The following is a 6,000-nucleotide window of genomic DNA, read 5'->3' as shown; positions in this document are numbered from 1 at the left end:
GTGTTCTATTGCCAAATGTTGAGTCTTATTGAAATACCGGGATTGTAGCAAGGTGAAATATTACAACACATAGAAGGAAACATACTCCAAACAAGGGACAATTTAAAAGTTTAAATTAAAAATACAAATTTAAATTCATTTTTGTTTTTATAGCATAACAGTCAATTTTGCTTACTTTTTAAATATTATCCTAAAAAATGACATGCTAATAACAAATATTAATATTTTAGCCCAAATGTTGCCTAAAATATGAATCAACTTTAAAATAAAATCACTACTAAACTGCTTACTAATGTGATAATGGGAAATAGAAACAGTATTTTTTTAGTCTTATTCTAGTATATGTTTATATTCACTAGACCATAATAGAGTGGTGAAAAGTGTTATTAGCCTATACAGATTCAAAAGCTACTCTGTTTCCTAGGTCAGTTTACATAACTTTTCCATACCTCAGTTTCCTAATCCATAAAATGGTTATAATAATATGTAAAGTGTGTAAACTCTTTAGAGTTTATATGTCTAATAAATGTTGCCTATTATTATCCACTCTATGAACTAATTTTCCTAATAGTTTAGCAGCTTCACATTTAATAACCCTCCTTTTTTATTATTAGATACCAAATTTTTGTTGGTCAGTGAAAGATGAAAAAGTATTAATATTCATCAAATGCTTATTTATCATGTTAAAAAGGACTTTAGGGCGATAGTAAACATGAAGAGACAGGGCTAGCATCTCTTCTATAAAGACTGAATCATGGTATAATATTTTATGCTGCATACATTAGTTTTCTGAATAGCATAGTGGGGGCATTTGAAGTGTCGTATTGCAGTGGGTCTCTAGATGTGCAGCCTCAGGGAGAACGGAGGTAACCATTTCTTTTCTAGATTAAGTCTATTAAAATGTAGTGTGACGGTCAGCGGTCAGCTTTGCTACTATCTATTCACATCTTGATCTCAGAGCACAAATTACAGCTCAGGAAATAAGTTGTTTTAGGCTTTGTTGTCAGTTAGTACAAAGAACCTGAGGCATGCAAGCCTTCGTTCTACAACAAAGAAAATTGCTCCACTGGAAATAACAGGGTTTTGGAAGTAAGGCCTATACCAGCAGAGCATAATGGAAAATAAAGACTTTTCAAGCTCACTCAAAGAAAAAGAGGGAAGGAACCACTGAAAGAAGGAAGGAAGGAGGGGTTGAAGGGAGGAAGAAGAAAGAGAGTAAGAACACTCTCTTCTTTTCTAGGTTTCTGACCTTGCTCGCCACCCAAACTCTCACAACACAACTTAGGTAAATTATTGATAGAGTTCTGTGGAAAGTGCTTTTTAGCCTGACTTATTCGTATAATTGACTCAGTTCTCAATTTACTGCTTCACTTTGGTGGTGGGGACTTGGCCAAAGAGGATTCTTGGCAACCATCCATTTCCCTGCTAACCTCTTCCTAATCAGGTTAACCACAGTGGAAAGACTTACTTTAAACTGTATTTTTGTTTGGTCCTTGGTGATACTGGGAAAAGCAGGCTTAGAGCCCTACCTTTTTAGATTTAGTACAAATGAGTGCTTCATATATGATTATTTTGAAATCTGTTTTGGTAACTAGAAATGTGATGAGCCATGCTGTAATGATCATATCAGTAAGTAGGCTTCATAAATTTTAGTTTGTCTTATAATTACCTTTCAAACAAATAAAATATAGCCTATACACATACATTTTTAAGTTAACAAAGTTTTAAGTTTTTATTTTTTAAATTATTAAATTTAAAATTTTTAAGTTAACAAATGTATAATTTTCAAAACTAAAAGCAAATATGCTGACCAATGATCTTTATAGGCTATTTTAATACTGCTTTCTTTCTAATACTGCATTTTCTATATGTGGTGGAGATAAACCTTTTAAACATTAATAAACACAGTTTTAATTCATTAGATGCTTACCATGCAAAAAAAACAATCTTGTAAACATATTTGGGGAAACTTTAAACTATTCCTAGGGGAATACCAATTTATGCTCAAATTAACCTGGTAATCAGCAGTGATACAAAAATATATAAGAATCAGTGTATCATTTTGGGATAGGGTGTCGAAGAGAGGAATTTAGAATTATTGATATGAACATAAAATATAACTGATTTTTTAAAGAAAGTGGAAGATCAAACTAAGTTTTTTTTTTTTAATTAAGGAATTCTTCATGCCATAAACCCCTGGCATCATTGCAGCAAAATATATTAATACATAGGTTTTGCTTTGTCTTCTGTGTCTACTTTTCCCCAAAGAGATATAGAGCCAAGTAAATACTGCTAGAAAGCAGGAATTCAGCTGTAAACCTTGACGAAGATTTCAATCAAAGAGAAGTCACACATAGACTATCGCATTGAGAAAGAAAATAACAGTGTGGCCTAGCTCCCCACCCATTCCCCCATTCCATGGCAGTACGAAACTTAAAATGAATAGTGCAACTAGGTCTGTAAATGCATGTTTTACGTAAGCAGTCACGATCTCTAGAGGGCAGTGTATTAAATTGCAGATATTATCTAGCTAAACCCCTAATCATAAAAGCATGAAATTAGTAATTGACTCAATTTGCCTCATTTATTAGTAGCGCAGGTCTCTGCTTCAATTAATATTGTCCAATGGAATTTCAAGTAGTGGTGACACGGCGTATCATGTCAGAGATTAGCGCCTGCTTCGATTACTATACTTCAAACGTCCCACATACTTCAGTTAGGTTAGCTCTAATCTACATGCATGGCTTGGGCGCTTTTATTGTCAATGAGATGTGACATCAGTTGTTTTTTTTTAACATCGTGTTCATTTTAGGCAGTGTGGGGTTCATTTTACCTTAATTTGTCATAGTCTTTTCAGTTGCTTGTTACACCTTGTCTCAGCTAAGGGTTTACTTATTATATTCCCTGTTGGTTTCAATAATATTATATATCATTGAAAGATGGAAGTTAATTACCTACACATGTGTAATATAAAAATTGCTAATAACATATTGATTTCCCTACAATAATGCAAACAACATAACCAAGTGCAATTACATATTCTTTTATATTTTTCTAGTGACGATGATTAATATTTTCATACACATCAATGTTATTTGACAATATTATTTAAATAGGGTCTATTTTTTTTAAAATTGCTAATATTCTGTTATTTTAGTAATAGCTAAAAATAGTTTCTTTTTATCTCTCAGAATTATGAAATTTAATTTGTAGAACATTATTATTTTCATGGACATGATAACAATGAGTTATAGGACATTAACACACTGTTTTCAATTATTAAATAACTAAAAACATGTTTTTTGGTAGAAATCATGGTTTATAGAACCCAAATAAATAACATACTAGAACGTCACTGTGAATTTAACCTGCATCTTAAAAGCAGTAACATAAATCTTTAAAGCAGTGGCAAGTCCTCAGAAGTTTAATCTATAGGAAACAGCCCTGAAGATAAATACTCTACATTTTATAGCTTGGATTTTTATAAATTTCATCATTGAAAAAAATGCATACTATGCAGCAAACCATTTAATATGTGTTTTGGCTTTAAATTACTTGGAACCATTAGATTAATGAAGGTACAATAATACATCTTTGCCATTGTAGTGTTATAAAAAAGAAAACAATGCCAATGTGTATGTAACATGAAACAGCATAATCTGAATGTTTCAAATGTATCTCATAAAATCATTGATATTTTTTCCATAGTCAGTGGTAATAAAAGAGCATCTTCAAAAAATGAAAAGATGAAAAAGTCATGCCCAAAAACTTTAAGAGAAGGGCAGTAATTGTTACAAATGTCCTTGTTGTAAGATATTTCCAGGAGAATTAATGACCACGTGGAGTTAATGGCCCTAGGACCACAGGCTCTTCCAGTTGATCATTAATCCTCAGGAAACACTGGCATTGTATATGTTATTGTTGAAACTATATATTGCTAAAAGTTCTACTCTGTTTCTTTACTGTTTGAGTTATATCCCACCTGTTGAGTTAAAGTTGAATGTGCAATGGAAAATTCTCCAAAGGACATTAGCTATTATTAGCAATAATTATGAAATTGATTATGTCCCCCTAGAGAGAAATGAACTTCTCCAATTTCTATGCAAATATAGATTATCTTCATTTTATAATTTCCAGCCAACTTTTCTTTTTTTTTAGCGGAGCCATCCTGCCACCTGTTGGCAGCTCAGTGGCAGCTGCTCAGGCTGTGAATGGAACTGGCAACCCTGTTGCTCAGAGCTCGCACTCTTGAGTGAGCTCTTAACCAACTGAGTCACTCGGCCGGCCCCAGCCAACATTTTCTTAAAACAGACATTTTAAAGTCATTCAGTATTTTATATATATATATATATAATGATTTTCAATGTTTAATAAAATTCAGATGAATTACAATTTGGACTATTAATTAAAAGTTCAAACTTGAAAATGCTGAGCCCAATAAATTCAGTGTAGTAGGCTTTATCTGAACTTGAGCAAAAGATTAAATAAATCAAGACAGTAGAAAAGTATGTTTTAGCATAAACTAAGACTACTCATGTAATTCTGTATTGATTAATAATTACCATATTTCCCCATGTATAAGACGCACCCTTTTTGGAAACATTTGGGGTCTGAAAACTGGGTGCGTCTTGTCAGTGGTTGTATGGGCTCAAAAACAAGCACAAAAAAAGCAGGAAATGCAAGTAAAGAAAACTACAACCACTGTATAAGACGCACCCAGTTTTAAGACCTCAAATGTTTCCAAAAAGGGTGCATCTTATACATGTGGAAATATGGTATATTATTATTATTATTAATTTGCATCAATTCTATATTAATAATTCTGAATGCATTATTTTAGTTTGGAGGTAAATTATACATATATATTTAGGTTTTATTACAGTGAACTGTTTCCAACATATACGTATGAGCTCTGACAATTAAGTTTGCGAACTTGTTGCAACAGTGTTGCTATCCTTTTTTGATATCAGAGGGATTATGTATTATAAATTTGTACCAGCTGGACAAACAGGTAACCAAATTTACTGTTTGGAAGTCCTGAAAAGGCTACATGAAAAAGACGACCTGAGCTTTGTGTCAGCAATTCATGGCTCTTGCATCACGACAATGCACCACCTCACACAGCACTGTCTGTGAGAGAGGTTTTAGCCAATAAACAAATAACTGTGTTGGAACACCCTCCCTACTTACCTGATCTGGCCTCCAATGACTTCCTTCTTTACCCAAAGATAAAGGAAAGATTGAAAGGAAGACATTTGGATGACATTCAGGATGTCAAGGGTAATACAATGACAACTCTGGTGGCCATTCCAGAAAAAGAGTTCCAAAATTGCTTTGAAGGGTGGACTAGGCACTGGTGTCAGTGCCTAGTTTCACAAACTTAATTGTCAGACCTTACGTATTTTGTGTGAAATTGAAAAATTAAAAATAAAGGAATATATGCAATTGCATTAAATAAATTTTGTACTAAATTATAGTATTATGGTATAAAAGTTTTTCTAATTATTGTTCTCTTTTGCCCCTTCATTCTACTACTCCATTACTCTACTCCCTCCATTTTCTTTTTTGATTCTTCCTATACCTCCCTGATCCCAACATAATCTATTTTATGGGATCAGAATTTTATCTTTCTCTTAATATTTTATGAATATCATTGTTGCTTTAAGGTACTGCCTTTCCCACAATTTTTCCATGCATTGTTCAAACTTTTTCTAGCATAATGTTTAACTGAAAGCAAAAGGATTCCCCAACCTTCTTTAGATATGGTAAAAGTTTCTATCTTCCCTGAAGTCAAACCACACTCATGAGTCTGACAAAATCCAGATATCCTTGTGGTTAGTCCCTTAGAGGACTATAGGCTTAGCACAGGACATTGGACCTGATTTTGCTTTTTTTGTAGTTTTTCTAACCCCTCTTAAACTCTGTGTTTAAACGGTTTGATCGCCTGTTACATTAGGTCTTAGACTTAGAAGAAGGCTGAGATGTAATAAGTAAAGAGTC

At 33.0% G+C, this 6,000-nt stretch overlaps 1 protein-coding gene across 10 annotated transcripts in view; it reads right to left on the bottom strand.

Moving 5' to 3' along the window:
• ROBO2 (roundabout guidance receptor 2) overlaps positions 1–6,000 on the bottom strand; it is a 1,367,338-nt gene that overhangs the window by 701,855 nt on the left and 659,483 nt on the right. The gene's annotated exons all lie outside the window — the stretch shown is intronic.

The sequence above is a fragment of the Hipposideros armiger genome, unplaced genomic scaffold, assembly GCF_001890085.2.
Source record: "Hipposideros armiger isolate ML-2016 unplaced genomic scaffold, ASM189008v1 scaffold_308, whole genome shotgun sequence".
Lineage (NCBI taxonomy): Eukaryota > Metazoa > Chordata > Mammalia > Chiroptera > Hipposideridae > Hipposideros > Hipposideros armiger.
Note: the sequence above shows the minus strand (reverse complement) of the source record. Positions and strands in the feature narration are given on the sequence as shown.